This window comes from Heterocephalus glaber, unplaced genomic scaffold (genome assembly GCF_053883595.1).
Source record: "Heterocephalus glaber isolate CG9 unplaced genomic scaffold, H.glaber_assembly_v1.0 deba00001472, whole genome shotgun sequence".
In the NCBI taxonomy this organism is placed as follows: domain Eukaryota; kingdom Metazoa; phylum Chordata; class Mammalia; order Rodentia; family Bathyergidae; genus Heterocephalus; species Heterocephalus glaber.
In genome coordinates, this window is record NW_028258315.1 from 29,583,415 (window position 1) to 29,602,274 (window position 18,860).

The following is an 18,860-nucleotide window of genomic DNA, read 5'->3' on the forward strand; positions in this document are numbered from 1 at the left end:
AAAGATTAAACCTGTATTGCTCACCATGCACTAAACTAAAATCTAAATGGATTAAAGATCTAAATATTAAAACAGAAACATTGAACCAGCTGGAACAGAGGTTAGGTAGACCTCTTGAAGACATCAGTATAGGAAAAGATTTTATGAACAAAACCTCAGTTGTCCATAAACTAGCACAAACAATCAACAAGTGGGATCTCTTCTTATTAAAAAGCTTCTGCACAGCAAGGGAAACCACCAACAGTGTGAAGAGACAACCCACAATGTGGGAAAAAATTTTCACCTGTTGTTCCTCAGATAAAGGTCTACAATCTAGAATCTATAAAGAACTTAAAAAATCAGACCTCCCAAATTTAAAGACCCAATCCAAAAATGGGCACTGAAATGAACAGACATTTCTCAGACAAAGAAGTAGAAATAGCAAATAAACATATGAAAAAATGTTCAACATCACCAGTCATTTGAAAGATGCAAATGAAAACAATGCTGAGATTCCACCTCACCCCAGAAAGAATGGCTGCTATCATGAAATCAACCAATAACAAATGCTGGCCTTGAGGCTGTGGGGAAAGAGGAACACTACTCTACTGCTGGTGGGAGTGTAGACTGGTGCAAGCACTGTGGAAATCAGTATGGAGATACCTCAAAGAACTAGGACTGGAAGTCCCATTTGACCCAGCTATTCCCCTGCTGGATATCTTCCCCAAAGAATTAAAAGTATCATACCACAGTGATATATGAGCACCCATGTTCAGAGCAACACAATTTGTAATAGCTAAAACTTGGAAGCAGCCCAAATGCCCATCAACTGGAGACTGGATAAAGAAAATGTGGGTTTTTAAAAAAAATAAAATGGAGTACTACTCAGCCATAAAAAATGAGAAATTTGAGACATTTATAGCTAAATGGATGCACATTGAGGTGATACTCTTAAGTGAAATAAAGAGGACACTCATGTGTAAATACCAAATAGTTTCTCTAATATGAGAAACTGAAAGTGTAAATAAAGACTGAAAGGTATAATAGATAATGTGAAATAGGAAGTAAAGGGGCAAAGGGGAAGGAGAAGTGGGAGGGGTAGGGGAAAGGAAAGAAGGGAATAGAATTGATAGGAGAAAAGGAAAAAATGGAAACAAAGTCTTTGTAAATGGGGAGGAATGGAGAGGTTGAAGGGAGGGTGGGGGAATGGGGAAAAAATAAGAACCAGGAAAGATTATGTAAAGGTGCAAATTTCCAATGATGAATGCCATTATATTGTATACCTAAAATGTACCAATAAAATTCATTAAAACACACACATGCAGACACACACACACGCACACACATACACACATACACACACACAAAGAATGAGGTGTGTTATATACAGGTACCAAAAAAAAAAAAGATAAAAAGCCATTGGACTGAGTGGGTGTTTTGCAGGAGTGAGAGATCAGGGGACTTTGGTAGCTCTGAGTCTCTGGCTTTGTGAGGACCATCATGCTGGATGAGTCTAGAAGGCTCTAGGGGAGGAGTATGCAGCCAGTTCTGTAGTTTAGGGGCATGCATGGGTGTTCTGTGCATAGGGCCTTGTGACGGTGAAAGGTAGATGCCAAGTTGGAGGGTGGTGAGACAGGTAAAGAAGAAGGGACTTCCTGCTTTGAGTTGATGTGTTCTTTGGAGGATCAGCTTGGTGATAGCCAAAAGTGTGTCTAGTGACTCTGAGATCTCTGCCCACAATTGAATGGCAAGTGAAGATGCTGGGTGAACCATTTGCGGAAGCAGATGATGCATGGACTGGAGCTTGGGCTTCTGAAAGTGAGGCACACACTAGGGAAGGGCCAGGCCAGCCACAGTGGGGCAAGAGACTCCACAGCTTGAGGACTGGCTGTGTATCCCACCCATGTGGATCTGCAGTAGGGATCTCTCCAGCTCCGCTTCATAATTGCCTGTGAGGATGGGTCCTACCCAGCATCACATTCCTGGCTTGTGTCCTGAATGTGGCTGGCTGCTGATGACCCAGCCACTGAGCACTGCGGGTCCTGTGGATGGTCTCATGTTGACCCCCATTCCAAGAGCTTGGTGTTGTCCACTGTATGCTGACCCTTTGCACATGCCCCCACCTTGCAACCATCTATTCGTCATTTGTCCTCACACCCTGGACTGGACCTTCTTGGGTCTGTCTGGTCCACCACCCTGTCTCCTCCAGGGCCCCACCCAGCCTGGGCTCCTGTGCCTTGTTTCTGCCAGATTTCGTGGAGCCTGCCAGTGTGAAACAGACCCAGGGCCCCCACCTCACCCCACCCCCAGGCCCAGGTTGCAGGGTCAGCCTTGTTTGTTTCCACTATAGAGGAGAGGATGTCATCTGGAACTTAATACTCATCACTCCTGATATACAAGGGGCTGATCAAATATATGGTGAATGTTTAAATTATAAAAATGCATTACAGTAAAAGTCACATCACCATTAATCGCTCTCAAAATATTTCCCCGCACTTCAAACACATAAATCTTATCATTCTTGCAACTTTCTGAAGCAGTTCTGGAAGTCTTTCCTCAGTGTCTTTAGTTGCATTGTTGTGGCTACCTCAATATCCTGAATTGATTCGAAATATTTATCTTTCATGGTCACTTTGACTTTGGGGAAGAATCAGAAGTTGCACAGTGCTATATCCACCGAATAAGGTGAATAAGGACACCTTACAATGTTTTTACAAGTCTGCCTTTCCATTGGATGTCAGTTGGTAGCAGCATTCATTATGGTTTGATCACACCTCATAAAGATACTCACCAGAAAGAATTTCCAGAACTGTTTCGAAAAGTGGCAAGAACAATGGGATAAATGTATTTGAAATGAAGGGTAGTATTTTGAGGGAGATTAATGACAATGTATCTTTTACTGTAATTTAAAAATCTTAAACATTCACCATGTTTTTCCATCACATCTTGTACTATACACTGCTGTGATTCTGAGCTAGAGTTAAATTTGTAGTCGGTTATCTAGGTGAGCTCCTTCACTACTTGTTTGTAATACACCAACTATTTACAGATGTCCATACAACATACATCCTGTGCTGCTAAAATTAGAGCTTTCAGGGCTGAAACTATTTTTTTCTTAATATGAAAAATGCACAAGGAGAAACTAAATCTTCTACCATTGAGACCTGGCATTATTTGCTCACAAGACTTTTTCCTTGGCAGCATATATGTTTCCTCTTCAAGCTTATCCCAGCTATTCCTCACCAGCTCTGAATACTAAGATTACCAACCAAGTCCTATTTGATGGTTCAGCAATTTGACATTCAGAGAAAAGAAAAGCAATTTCAAAATTCTACTAATTCATATGTAGAACTAAGTGCCAGTCCTGATCTCATGGGGTCTCCATCAAGATGAAAGCAGACAACATGCAGAACATAGTGCAGTGCCCAGCATCTGCCGAGAGATCCCTATCAAGGCCAACTCTTCTTCCTCCTTAGGAAGACAAAGAAATTCCTGACCGACAGATTTTCCCATCAACCAGGACAGTGAAATTGCAGCCTCTACTGTGGACTTATCTGCAGCTGAGAACTGATAAAGAATCCAGAGATTGCTATGCAAGACACAAAGTAAGTAAACAGGAAGAATGGGGTTGTGGAGCTGGAAGACTTGGGTTTGGATCCTGGTTTTGTTTCTTCCCACCTAGTGACCTCAGGCAAGACAATTAGATTCGCTGAGTCTCAGCGTCTAAGGCCAGCTAAAAACACTGGCCAACAGTGAATTGTTAGGCAGCAATTACTATTGTCACTGTGCCAGTCATTACTCCTGGTAGTAAGTTGTCATGCGAGCATCATATTCTCAGATAGCTTTGTGGGTGCTAAAAAGTGCTTTATTATAGATAAATGATTTGCTTAATAATTAGTTCATTCATTCATCTAATAAGTGTCAAGTGCCTGCTCTGTGACTATTCTAGGTGCTATGACACAGCAACCAGGAAAACCTCAGCCTTTATGGGTATCATATTCCACTGAGAGGGAACAGACAATAAACAAGGAGACCATGAGTCTCTATAGGTATAAGCCACCTGTACAGGTGTCAGTGATGGTTCATTGGCAAGATCACGGCCAGACCTTGCCAAGCCCAGGCAGACAGATGGGAATTGAGCCTTTTCCTGGTTGGGTGTCTTTGCAGGCACCCACACTTGAATGGCCTCTCTTTTGTCCTACACATCTTATTCAGCCTGTACCTTCCAGGCTAAGTGAGCTCTTTTGCTCTGCATTGCACGCCACCCCCCCCAAAAAAAAACTACTTTGCCCCTTCCTGGGGATATTCTTGGCCTTGAGCTGTGTTGAGTTGAGCTGTGTTGAGAAGTAAATCAAGAAGCTGGTCAGTGTTTCTGGCTGTCAGGAGGACGCTGCAGAGTGTCTCAATTCTCCATTGCAGATAGTTCCCTCACACTTCACTCAACCATTCCCAAAGTCATGGGGTGCTGTTCCACCATGGTGCTTTTGCTAACACCATTCCTGCAGACTATCATCTTTTTTTTCCTCTTTTCTCCACCTGCTAAATTCTATCTATGTGTTCAGTTCCAGGTCAGGTAACCCTTCTGTAGCACAGCATGGGATCAGTCCCCCAATACCCATGTCTCCCTGATTCTGGTGGTCACAGAACCCTGAGCTTTTACTGGACACATGGCTAAAAGCGAAAAACAGTCCTCAACCTTCCTCCATGGCAGGTGTAGCCATGTGACTGGGAATGGGCTTCTGGCTGCCTTTCTTGCTAGCAGGAACCTGCAGTTGGTGCCAGGACTCAGCACCTTGGTAGAACAACTGAACAGAAGGTGCCTGGGTCCTTGAGCTGGTACAGGTGACCACATCCATTCTGGACCATGGATGTCCAAGCAACCTATAATTTCTCTGTGTGTGTATCTCTGACTCTGTCTTTCTGTCTCTGTCTCTCTCTCTCTGTCTCTATGTCTTTCTGACTCTCTCTCTCTCTCTCTCCATCTCTCAAAAACCACTTTCATTTTGATTTTCATTAGAGACCCTAATCTGAAACTAAAAACTCATTTTCCTCTGTGAAGTCTTCCTGATCTGCTGCTTGTATATCTCCCCAAAGCATTGGAACTGGTTTTTGCTTCAGTGAGCACCATTTTCTGGCTTGTTGTGAGGTTGTGATCCCAAAATAATGCAAGTCTCAGGGGAGAAGGCACCTCTTTTACCAAATGTGTGCCCTCCCTGACAGCCAACACTCTGCCTTTATCCTACACATGTTCAATCAACATCTGCTTTACAAATTATGATTTATAGATTTATATATATATATATATATATTTTTTTTTTTTTTTGAGACAGTCTTGCTAAGTCACTAAGTTTACCAGGCGGGGTTCTAGCTTGTAATCCTCCTGCCTCAGCTTCCTAGAGTGCTGGGCTTACAGGTGTGTACTACCACACCTGGCTGTATGAATCCTTGGTGATTGAAGAATGATTCCCTGCTTCTCCCAGGCTGAAAAACCTCTAAGAAGTACATACAGTAGAAGTACAAAGCAAGTAGCTGGTATGGTTTCAAATTTTCTAGGAGCTACATTTAAAAATAAAAACATGAAATTAATTTAGTTGCATATTTTTAGATCCTATATATACAAATATTGTCATTTTCATAAGTAGTCAATATAAAGCTTATTATTAAGAGTGCTTAGGGCCAGGGAATTAGCTCAGTGGTTCCACCGTCTGCCTCAAAAGCGCGAGGTCCCAAGTTTGATCCCTGGTACCAAAAAAAAAAGAGAGAGTGCTTTACATTCTTTTCCCCCCTTGGGCTAAGTTTTTGGTGTCTGGATGCACTTTGCCCTTATAGTACATCACGGTTTGGACCAGCCGTGATTCACAGCTGCATGGTCACCCCCCTGGTAAGTGGTTACTTGCTGGACAATACAGGGCCCTGAGACAGCTCTAGAAGGTGGGGGAGATCTGACAGAGCTGGAAGGGTGCTGGGGCCCCCATGTGGGGCCAAAACGAGGAGTTCCCACAGAAGCAAGTTTCATCATGCTTACTTGGCAGAGGGCTCTGTCACTCATGGGGTACTGTGCCTTAGATCTGTGAAGTGACTCTGATGTAAAGAAAGATTGTGGGAAGAAAAGAACCACTGAGGGGCAGAGTGTTTGTGAGGAGCTTTGGACATGCCAAAGGAGCCACCAAAATTCAGATTCCCCAGGTTTCACCCCATGGCATCACTGATACAGGACGTCACTGGCTGCCCTGGCCTTGTCGGCAGTGCAAGCTCTAAAATGCCCTTGGCCAAGGGTGTTAGGGCATGAGGCAGAATGGCATCAGGAGCACCTACACTGGGGTTCCCACTGCTGTGGCCCTGGATAGGCCATTCCAACTCCCTGTGCCTCAGTTTCCTCAGGATGCCCTTGAAAGCAGCACATCCACAGAACTATCTCTTCCAAGAAGTCAATTCCCAGTGGCGCACTGAGAGGGATTGCAGGAGCCAGCTCTGACAACCTTGGGGCCCCTGGACATGCAGGCTCCAGGCAGTTATCAGAGGGAGGGTGCTCTTCTCAGATCATGGAAGCCACAAGCAACTTTCTGCCAACGAACTTGGCCTGGGAAAGTTGAATTCAGAGAATGAGGCCTCAGAGCTCAAAGGAGGGAAGAATGGCAGGGGTCAGGCCCAGCCACTGGGCTCACAAGGCCACTGTGACATGACCCTGCCTCTCCTCTTCCTGGGAGAACCTCGATGCTCCAGGGTTTGTAAGGAATTCTGAGGAAATGGGGCATAAAATGCCTCAGCAGTCTAGGCCAGGCCAATTCTAGGGAAAAACAGGGAGTTGTGACCATTATATGGATCGCTTGAGGGGAAGGGAAGCAAAAAATTTCCCCAAACCCCTTTTAGGCTCTCAACTTTCCAATGTCTCAGTCTAAAGTGCCTTTATTCAGGTAATGGGCTTGGTTTTCTACCTTACTTTCACAGAGTGCTCTGGTCATAAAAGACTGGGGCTGCTCCCACCGAGGAGCTCTGGGCACTGTGGGAGGAGGCTATACTAGAGGCCAGTTTGGAATTGATTTTAGGAAGGGGTCTGAGATCCAAAGCTCAAGGTTCCAATCTCCAGGATCTATGAGCATCTAGAGAGCAATGGAAGCCGTGGTCACGGTGCTGGTCTGGGAAATTTGAGTGTCTCACGCACCAGAGGGTTTTAGGAATGTGTGATTCTGGACTTGGGAGGCTGCCAGCCTTTGTGGAGGTGGCTGTGCTTTCGGGTGAGAGAAGTTAAGGAAATAAAAGCATTAGCTCCTGGCCAACACTGGGTGCTAGCACCAGGCCAGCACTGGAAAGGGCTGGCCAACCCCAAGACCAAGTATACTCTTGACATAAAATGACTTCTCGAGGAGGAAGCATGTAATTGGATGAAGTTTGTGCTTGTCTCCCAACTTGTAGGAGCAGCCAGGCATTTTTCCGTATAGAAACCTGACCCAGGCTGGGGCACATATGTCACAGTGCTTCTTTCTAGGGACATTTTCTTTCATGGTCCCATTCAGAATGGAAGTAGAAAGCTTCCCTAAAGGATGCTTGGTGCAAGCAGGGTACTCAATGTTCGTAAGAAGGGTGCATGTTTAATGTCACCTCCAGGTGGTGGGGCAGAGTGGCTCTTGTCACTTCCTGGTTCCTCTTTCTGACTCATTCTTCAGCTGGTGGCAGAAGGCAGAATGGAAAGCCACCTTTCTTGCCAGACTCTTAGTACTACTTTGCTGCTTACACCTTTCAAGTATGGGAGAAAATCCAGCAGACTCCATAAAAGGATTCATTCTAGGGATTTAAGGCTTCACCTGCCACTCTAAGTTTTCCAGGCTCAGCCTGGAGGTTTAGAACTCAGCCAGCTACGTATAAACTAGGATTGTGCTGCTTACTAGCTGCTAGGCTGTGGACAATTGACTTCATTTTTCTGGGCCTTGATTTTCCTACCTGAAAAATAGGAATGCTAATCACTTTCATCTGCTTCTCAGGGTTCATAGGATTAAGTAAAATGATTAAGACAAAGCTTGTGTCATGGTCATAGGGCATCCAGCAAGCATGTCAGTGTGGGACACCAGGGTAAGATTCAAAAAATTAGCCACACAATTTTCTTTTTTGCCTTCCAGAGGGCTGGTGCTGGAGTAATGGAAGCTGGGAGACTTGGATTTGTTATAGGAAAAAACCATCAGCATTCATTTGGGTCATTTCATTTCAAAATATGGAGTTGACAGGACAAGTGTCATAAATGCAGAGTCAGCTTGAACTATATTTTAGTCAATGGGGGAAGTGCAGGGAGAATGCAACCTAGTGACAGCCCCAGGCAGTGGTGTACTAAGGCAAGCAGGGCCATGTCTTCCCTGGGGCAGGAATGGCAGGGTGTAGAGAATTTAAAATAAGTAAGCTTCTTGGCATCTTTTTATTACCTATCCTTCAATAAATATTATATTGCTGTGGAAAGTAATTTGGAGAACTCCCAGTTAGGCAGTTGACCCCCAGCACATGCTTTCCTGGCTACAGGGCTAATTTTAAGAGCAAATTCATAATGGACTGGAACCTTTCCTCCTCCCTTTGTGGGTAGTCTATGTCTCCAACCCGTAAGTACAACATACTTCCTTCTTTGAAAAATGGTTTTATCAGTTTAACAGACTATTATGAAATTGTCAACAAGAATAAGGTGGATCAATATGTACTCACGTGTAACATGTACAGTGCAATCTCTAATATACAGTGAACTAAACAGTATGCAGAACACAAAATATTTTAAAAGGTGGGATTTATAAAAACATTTATTATACTAAAAGACACATTGCCATTAATCCCCCTCAAAATATTCCCCATCATTTCAAACACACTTTTCCTATCATTCTCACTTCTGAAGCAGTTCTAGAAGTCATCTTTCCTGAGAGTCTTTACTAGTGCTGTTGTGGCTGACTCGATATCCTGAATTGATTCAAAACTTTTACCTTTTATGGTTATTTATGATTTTGGGGAAGAGCCAGAAATCTCACAGTGCCTGATCTGGTGAATAAGGTGGATGAAGACACATCTCAATGTTTTTATCAGCCTGCTTTTCCATTGGATGACATTTGGCAGCAGTATCATTCACTGTATTTTTTATTACACCTCATAAAGATGCAAAACAGAACTTCCAGAACTGCTTCAGAAAGGGAAAGAACAATGGGATGTGTGTCTAAGGTAACAGGGAGTGTTTTGAAAAGAATTAATGTCAATGTATCTTTGACTGTAATACTTCATTACATAAATACATGTCATAGTTTTTGATCAGCGCTTATACATACACATATACTTTACACATTAATAGAGTAAAACATAAAGAATGTTGTAGACTTAAAAGAAAGAAAGATAACACATGATTCTAAAGACAAAGACATGAACTATTTTGATTCTTTAGTCTGTGTCACTGTTTAAAGATTTTTTGCTAAAAATTTTAATACAGTAAAGCAGAGTATGAACTGCAAAGTGCAATATTTTTCTTTGGTAAATGCAAATTTTGGTTCCTACATGAAATATTTTACTGAGTCTGAACATTTTTAACACTGGGTTTGATTTTTTTTTTCTGAATTGTTAATTGTTCATTTTAAAGTGAAAAAACACATCAGAGGGGAACAGCTACCACTGATTGTTGTGTGGTTCTTACATGAATGATTTTGTGGCATGCTAGGGTGCAAAATGATCTGCACTGGGCATCTGATATGAATTTGAATTTTAATCAGAGTTTAAAAATGCTTTTTAGACATTATTTTAATTTTATTTCCACAAGAATTGCTTGGAGGAACAATCTAATCAGCACTGATAAATCAGCCGTCTCTAGGGCCATTCTAGATGACTGAGGGATTTCAGGAGCACCCACCTTATTAATCCTACCAATGACCCTCATTCTCTTTTCCAAGAACAGGGAGCTTCTCATTGACTGGTGCTGCAATTCCAGGGTGGGGGTGAGGGGTCCTCTTATTCCAGAGATGAGCGGCTGGACAAATAAACGTTGGAATAGAAGCATCTCAGCCAATAGAGCAGGGGAGCTCTGGGGCTGTCCTGGGAAGAGGAGGATTTGAAGAGCCCAGCAGCAATTTGAAGATCTGAGATTGGGCAGGCAGCTCCTCCTTGGTGGGGAAGGGGTGTGAAAGAGGGGACCAGTAATAAGCCCCAGGACCTCCTCCCTCTTCCTAAGGAGGGTCCCATATTCCTTCAAGTGGGCTGGCTGTGCCATGGGGCAGGAAGGCAGAGCTGCTTCATACTAAGTATGACAGGTCTTTCTTCCTCTCTCCCCTCAGTGAGCCTGGCTTTCAACTAGTGCCTCTCCCACCTCCTGTCTTGGCTCTGTGAATAGAGGACTCATTTTGTTGCAGAATTTCCCACTGAGTGCCTGCAGCTGTGCCACAAACCTGGGGTGGGGGGTGGGAGTGGCGGCTGCAGCCTGGGGTCCCTGGCATCAACTCTTGCTGGGTGCAGCAGCCTCTGCTTCACCCCAGTGGGCCACAAATACCATTCTGAAGGAGTGTCATTTTGTTCAGAATGTGGAGGAGAACTGCCCCCAGGGACAAATTCTGTGGTGGTCATGGCTCCTTGGCAGAAAGGGATGTGATCCGTGCAGATGAGGAAAGATGCTGTGGCCTGTTTCATTCCCTGGTGAAAATTATCTTTGGTGTTGTTGCTTCTGGGTTAATGTGAGTATTTTGCAACTTGGCATCCTGTGGGGAGCACATGGCTGGCTGCAAATGTCCCCTTGTGATGCGAAGCCCAGCTCTGTTTCTAGCCATAGCTGAGGGGTTGTCTTTAGCCTCCCCACAATCTCTTGCTGTGAGGGCCACACAAATGCAGCCGCCTCTTACATGGGACCTTCTTTGTCTTCTGGAAACACAAGGTGGGCTCTGTAGTTTCCGTCCCAAGATTGTCTGGGCCCCTTTCTGACAGCTAGCACCAGCAGTACCCAAGAGTGATGGCAACAGTTTACAGTAGTTGTCAAATTGTGACATCCAAGTGAGGTCTCAGTCAGTGACTTCTTCTGGGGAGTTTAGGCTGATGAAACCACCTAGGCCTCATTCATAATCTGTCCAGGTTTCCTGTGCTCTTCCCATCAGCAATGACTGAAGCCCTGGAGATGTGGAGCATGGGGGCTGGGGACCAACTGTGTTGGTTTGGTTTGGTTTGGTTTTGCAGTACCGAGGATTGAACTCTGGACCTTGCACTTGCAAGGCAGGCAGCAGCATTACTGAGCTAAATCCCCAGCCCTAAACTGTGGTTTTTAAGGTGCATTCAGTCAATGAACATCAGTTGAATGGCTTTTGCCTCAGGAGCTATGTGCTGGGTGTGCAGGGCCCAGCAAGATAATGAGAAAATTTCCTAGCCAGGCCCAAGAAGATTTCTGGAAGCAAAAGCTGAAGGTGTGTTGAAGTTAGAAAGATGGTTATTTAAAGGAAAATGTGTAACAACACCTATCTTCCATGTTTGTAAGGGTGCAGGCCTAATTCTGCCTGTCCCAGAGCATCTGCCTCTAACAAAGCCCCAGCAGGGCCCCAGCAAAAGCACCCATGAGCCCTGTCCTTGTCCAGATATTTCAGAACAAAAATCAAGCCTAGACAGTTACATAGAGTATGCTCTGTTTCTACACTTTTAAATGTATATATTCATGTATTTTTTCATTTATTCATGCATCTCAAGACAAAATTGAAAAATGTGTAAAGCTATAGCTTTTACATGACCAAAAGTTGGCAAATAACAAATAAGATTGAATTAATTATTACTGCACATGTTTAAATGTCCTTTGGAACGAATAACAAAATAGACATACATAATTTATAATTAGTTTGTTTCTCTATATTAACTTCTTGTCTTCATTTCATCATGATCACAAATCCTGTCATTATAATGAATATTTTCACATAATTTGGTTCTAGTTATAGCTATGAGCTAAGGAATTTTAAAAATGTAAATGTATTTAAAATATGCAAAATCTGAATATGTCTTCATCAAAAATGTAAAAGTACATGTAAAAATGTCAAAAATGTATTTTCTCATATGTATTTTCAAATAGCTACTTTTTCTGATAATTTATTCTCCTCCCCCCAGCCCACCTCCTGCTTCTTTTCAATACTGGGGATTGAACACAAGATCCTCACATTGAGCTACATCTCCAACTTTTTTTTATACAGGGTCTCACTAAGTTGCTAAATTGCACAAGGTTGAACTTTTGAACCTCCCGCCTCAGCCTCCCAGAGTGATGGAATTACAGTTATGTGCTGTCATACCCCACTTTTTAAATGAAATACTAAAATTAAAAACAGAGGCAAAAATACAAATGATAATGAATAAATGTAAAAATGATAAGTGAAAACTACTTAAATAAAACTGAATTTTAAGTTTCACTTTTTGAAAATTAAATGAAATTATATTAAATGTCCTTATGGATAATACTTTGAATTTGTAGCATTCAACTCCCATCTACCTGCCAATAGAAAGAGTCCTTGTCCTGCACCTACATGTTGCATTTTAACCTCACAGACAGCAGTGCAGGAATAGTAGGGATCCTTAACCACTGCCTAGCGCTATAAACACCACATGGCTTCCCCAGCCCCTCTGCAGCAGGATCCACAGGGAAGAGGAGGAGCTAAGAGCAGCTCCTCTGGGACCTGACAACTGTTGGGCAAGAACCCTTTATTCACCCCGGGTCAGAGGGGCAGAGCTGACATGCGGATCTGTCCTTCCTCAATCCTTGCTGTTGACTGCTCACATCCTCTCCCATCCTGACTTCAGGAATTACTGTATGACCCACAGACCTTCATGATACTTAAAGGCAGTGGGTTCTTCTTGCTTCCACAAAGCACAAATAGTGAGACGTCACAGAGAAGCATTTCCTGAGGCCTGAGAAGGGTTAGTTAAAGGAGTGGATAGTTAGGATTCCAAATGAGGCCTTACTTCCCCTGAGCACTGGACTCCAAGTGGCTAAGGGGCCATATGAGCATCAATAAAATCACCCTTTTAGTATCTGTGAATGTGAGGTGGTCTGGAGCACTGGCTCAGGTCCCAGTGCCCAGGCCCTCTGGTAGACCACTCACCCAGACCGACATCCCAGTGATAGTGTTACATTCAGCTTACCCTGGCTCTGGACCAACCTTCTTCTTGGACAGAAGGAGCTTTTCAATGCATGCACGCCTCCCCCTTCTGTCCTGCTCAGATCTAGTTGTGGGGATGGGGAGAGCAGAAGCAAAGGCTATGCAGCCAGCCTGAAGAAGCACTCCCATCTGGCTGTCCATCCTTCTATCCGTGTGTGTGTGTGTGTGTGTGTGTGTGTGTGTGTGTACGCACGCACGCGCGCATTGGCTCTTGGGCCGTATCTGACCCTTCCTTCTGTATTCCTGCCCTCACTTCCCATTTGTTGTGTCATTCCCCAAATCCTGAGCTCCATCAGCTCATCCCTGCCTTGTTCCTTTCCCTAGACCCCCAATTCTTTCCTGGCTGATTCTGTTTGTCACAGGAGATTTTCTCCCTTTCTCTGAGGACGCAAGGCAGAAGATATGGAGCTGAGGCTGGAACATCTGGTTCCTGAGATTCTGACAGAGTGAGACAGACATTTTCACCAAGAAGGAGCATATCGTACAACAGAATTAAATGGGCATCAAAAAACATGCAGGAGTCGACAGTCAGGCTCACACATTTTGGGTGGCTGTCTACATAACTAGGGGGTTACCAGTGGGATTTCACAGGCTGCCCAGTGGAAGAAGGGCTGGCCATGGCCTCTCTGGTCACCCTGGCAAAGTCTTGTTTCTTCAAAGGTCCCCATGCTCTCACAATGAGAACAGGTGGGTACAAAATACCCACATCCTCTGATCTCTGTACATTGAGGTTTGTGCCCAGTGAAATTAGGTATGTCTAAAATCACATCCAGAATATACTTAAATTGTACTGTGATACAATTATTTTTAAGGATCTGATTTCACAGATGTTTTGGTTGGATTTTTTTTTTTTTTTTTTTTTTGGTACCGGGGACCGAACTCGAGCCCTTGTGCTTGCAAGGCAAGCAGCTGAACCACTGAGCTAAATCCTGGCCCTGGATTTTATTTTTAAATGACCTTAGCCAAAAACAACTCCCCAAAACAGCAGGTTCATTTCAATCGAATATTTCACTTTGGACAATTGCTGCCCTTTTTTAGCACTACATGCTGGTACTAGGTCTCCCTGAATGTATGTACCTCTACCCCATCAGCTTCAGTGGTAGCCATAGCAGACAGACTCAGGCCAAAGGGAAGGCAGACCCCACCACTGGGGTGTGGCATAGTGAGCGTGCATGCTAATCTTGTAAATGTTACTTCTGAGCTATATGCCACCTTCCATGGTATTCATGCAGAGGCACACAGAACCTTCTGATCCAACAAAGGCAGACACAGCACTCAGTGGCAGAAAGCAGTGCCACAGAGAGAGGCAACATCTTTCCAGACATGTGCTAGTGTCCAATATTTAGTCTGGCAGAAATTCAGACCAGAAAGTCACTGTGGGGGAATGTGACAATACATATATCCAAGGCTGATGCAAAATTTAAGAGAGGGATCTCTCTGCACCACGAAACAGAAAAGCATTAGGTGTTCTGCTGCCTGATAAGATTACCGCTCCAAGTGCTGGCTTAAATCCCCAGCCTGAGCCTAATTTATTCCGAAGGTTCCTCAGGCGATGAGTGTTACAAAGCTGTACCTCTTGATCCCATCCGTGAAGAGACACACTGAGATGGGGCAACAGAAAGGGCACCTGTAGGCCAGGACTGTCTGTGCAGGGCTGGCTGCTGGCTTCCGCAGGTAGGGAAGGCATCTTCCTGCAGGAACCTGAGGACTGACAGTGTGGTCACATTGGGAGTCAGGGGCAGGCATGACTGCTCACATTGATGCCCCTCCTGGATAATGCGTTGTGACCCCAGGAGGCTCTTTGCTGTTGCCAGCTGTGTCACTCAGTGGAGTTCCAGCTCAGGTTACCTGGGTGCAGGTGCCTTCTGAAAAGCCCTGTCTCCCGGCTGGAAGCCACCTGATCCTGTTTCATCAAGAGAAGCATGTGGAAGTAGAGGGGAGATCCTATGACTGGGGCTGGTCACAGCCACCTCAAAGCATGGATCAGGTAGGAGCCCTGCCCTTGTGAAACTCCTCATTGATCTGTCTCTCACAGCTGCTGCTCTCCTGGGTCCTCCTCCCCATGGGAGGGATGCCAGAGCCTCAGTGGCAGATGGAAACATGACTGTCCAAATACCCATGGGGATGTATTCCATCCACAGGGCCAGCCACCTGGCCAGACCAGCATGTCACCTGGATCCCAGACAGCCTTTCTTGAGCCCTATGGTGTCTCAGTTGTTAAGGGTCCATGATGCCTTGGGATGGCCATTCTCTGTCCAGCAGCCTCCCAAAGCATATGTGCATGTCCTTCTCTGGTTTGTTCTCATCCTGTCCACCAGGTTACTGAAGGCTTTTTTCCGGTGACAGGTGTCATTCCACATTGAGTTCTGTGACCATCATTCCTGAGATCTTCCTAGTGTCTATCACCCCATGAGGGGCCATGGAGTGTCAGAGCCTGGGATGGTGTCTGTTCTGAAAACAGAGGGTTTACACAGCTGCCTGAAGTTTGTCAAATATCCAGACACTTAGTGTTGCAACCAGCCACAGCCTCCCCATGAGCCCACTGATGCACCCACATTTTGCATCCTGTTGCAGGTACTGAGGCTTTGGAGAGAGGAAGATATGTCCTGGCTCTGCTGTTCACTAGCTGTGTAAGCTGGGCAAAGTTGCTTAACATCTCTGATCCTCAGTTCCTTTACCTCTCAAGTGAAGATACAAACTCTTGCAGGGCTCAGGAAGATCACAAGAGATGCTACACCAAGGTGTAGTTGTTATGGTTTGGGGTTTTCCTCTAAGCAAGGCATTGGAAAGACAATGCATCTCGTATAGCCCATGAAAATAACTCTGGAGGGACTTTGGATCACAATTTTAAGAAAAAAGAGATGAGCAAATGTTATGGTTTACATATAAAAATTCCTCCTAAAGTCTCATGTTTAGGAGGTGATTAGATCAAGGGGGCACTATACTCATCAGTGGATTCGTCCATTGATGAGATCAGTAGCTGAACGTCCTGTTAGGAGGTGGGTCACTGGGGTTGTGACCTGGCAGGCTGTATCTCCTTCCCTGGCTCCTCTGTTCTCTCCTTGCTTCCCAGCTGCCATTATGTAAACAGCTTTCCTCCACCAGGCCCTCCAATCATGCCATTTTTGCCTTAGAGCTAGGCAACCATGGACTGAACCCATTAAAACTATGAGCCAAAATAAACCTCTTCTCCTTCAAGTTGCTGGGTCAAATATTTTGTCCCATTGAAGGGGAAGTAATTAATACAACTTTTCAGAAACCAAAAGCAGAGGTCCTTCCAGCCACAGCTGGGCTTCTGGTTTAATCATGCATCACAAGGGGCATGCCAGCAAGGTTCGATGACACAACTTCCTGGAAGCAGGGAGGACTGTGATGCCCCCATTGTGCTCTGGAGACATCATCCAGCCTGTCGGAGATGGGAGAATTCAGACACTAGCCTGGCCCAGTGGGCATGTGACCCAGAGCAAACCAGGTGTCCTTTATTCCTCAGTAAGGGCCCCAAAGCAGGTGGTGTCAATGAGGGATTAATAATTAGGTTATATCAAATGGTCTATTCTTAAATATTAAACAAAACAGCATAATAAGCTTGTAAACCTTTTAGGTTATTTTCAGCATAGTGACAATTTTTAAAAACTGTATTGAAACTTCCTTTTCCTGATTTTTATTACGGTAAAGGTGGCATAACAAAATTTACCATTTTAACTAGCTTTAAGTGTAGACTTCTATAACATTAAGTACATGCATGTAATTCTGCAATTGTTACTACCATCCATCTCCAGAACTTTTTTTTTCAGCTCTGGAAATTGAGCTCAGAGCCTTTGCACTGCGCTACATTTCTAGCCCTTTCATATTTTTTTAAATTTTTAAACAGGCTCTTGCTATATTGCTAAATTGGCCCAGGCTAGGCTTGAACTTATAATCCTCTTGCCACAGCCTCCCTGAGTGCTGGATTACAGGTGTGCACCATCAGGCCCAACTTCTCTGGAACTTCTTCAATATTCCAAACTGAAACTCTCTTCCCATTAAATACTGACTCCTCTCCCTCCGTTCATGGGCAACCAGTTTTTCTATTGAAAGACCAAAGGAATCTCCTGTAGGTAGTAGAAGGCTTTCAAAGAACCCCCTTCTTCCACACTACACTTGAGAATGCTGTTTTCTTGGTATAGGACCTTTATCTGACCTCTCAGACGAAAGCACACACAAAGGCATGAACATATGCGGAAGTATCTGGCCCCTTTGGAATCATCAGATGTGCCTTTATTTTGCCCTTGCTGAAAAGAGCAATATAATGTTTATAAAAGAACACTTGCAAAGAAGAAAGGCTTGGACCAAACCCCGATCTTCCTGAGTTGTTGACAGCTGTTATGTACTAGAAACCTCGGTGGGAACAAAGAAATCTTACAGCATTGTCTCAGCGTGAACATTGGAAGTGGCTTCCTTCCAGAGCCCGGGATCCAGGGGCTGGCTCTGTGGTGGAGCCTCCTGAGTGTCTTGCTTTCTTCCTATGGTGGTTGTTGATGCAGCTGTGAAGGAGTCTGGGGAGCATCCTGACACGGCCATTGCCTGCAGCCAGAGGTTCCTAGGTTATGTCACTTCTGCTTGGGCACAGGGCCTGGACTATAATTAGAAAGCATGCATTCACATTAGAAGGAGTCATGGGCCTTCTCAGAACCCTAAGGCAGGGGCACCGAGCATGTAGATTTTCCTGGAACACCAATGGATGTCGGGGCGGAGGGATCTGGGGCATGAAAGAGAAATGGAAAGTAGCTATTTTTTTTCCAGAAAGGGTGGTTCCTGCCCATCAGGGATGGTACCTCCACACTGTCTATTTGCTTCTCGTTGACATCCATTGACAGTGCCAAGTGGCCCATTTCAAGCCCTGGATGCTGTTCCAGGAACCTATTTCTCAGCCTGAACACTGACTCACCATGTGCTCTACTGAGTCATCTCGGGCTCACTCTTTTCCACCAATAAAACAGGATTAGTAACTCCTGCCCTGGTTGCTGGACTCATGAGAAAATTTGTGTGCAAGAGACTTGAAAATCAGAAAGCGATTACTGCATGTCATGGGGCAGTGTCCCTCATGGGGCTGACCTGTGGGAGGGGTTTGGGTAGAGCCCCTGACAGGGGGCCATTGTGGTAGGGATATGTGCTGGGTTGATCCCCTCAGCCCTCTGGCTTCAAGCTGTCTCGACATTTATCTTCCACAAATATTCTCATTCCTCAGAGGGACCATGATAGGTGACCATGATGGCTGGAGAGGTCTTGTTTAGGAGGCACTGGTGAGGGTGGGTATGAGCAGCCAGGAAGAGTCCTGGGCAGGCCCCCACCATACACTTTGATTATTCCTAATAAGTTCCAGATAAGAAGACTTCGGCTCCTTCTTACAGACCTACCCTAGTGTATGTAGCCCCCTCGGTCTTTCTTACACCTAACTGGAATCCATTCCTACCACTTGCAATAACTCTTGCATGCCTTTCTTAGATCAAATTTTCTTAGGTCTAATTTCTTAGGTTAGATTTTTGTACTATTACTTTACTGCTTATGAGGTCAAATCTGGACAAGACTGCAGGTTCCAGTCCTATCCAGGACAGCCATTCATTCAGTCAATACTTACTGACCACCTACTATGTGCCAAGCTCTCCTCTGGGCAGTGAGAGCACGGTGGTCACTCTCACCCTTGTTCTAGAGGGAGGGACTGGCAATAAAAAATAAGTCAAAATTGCCGGGGATTTAGTTCAGTGGCACTGCACCTGCCTTGTA

At 44.7% G+C, this 18,860-nt stretch overlaps 1 long non-coding RNA gene across 1 annotated transcript in view; it reads right to left on the reverse strand.

Annotated features, from left to right (window-relative positions):
• Positions 1 to 848: 848 nt before the first annotated feature.
• LOC101701297 (uncharacterized) overlaps positions 849 to 18,860 on the reverse strand; it is a 37,351-nt gene continuing 19,339 nt past the window's right edge. The window contains exon 3 of the long non-coding RNA XR_001184109.3: positions 849 to 17,714. This is a non-coding gene — a long non-coding RNA (uncharacterized LOC101701297). The remainder of the gene's footprint in view (positions 17,715 to 18,860) is intronic.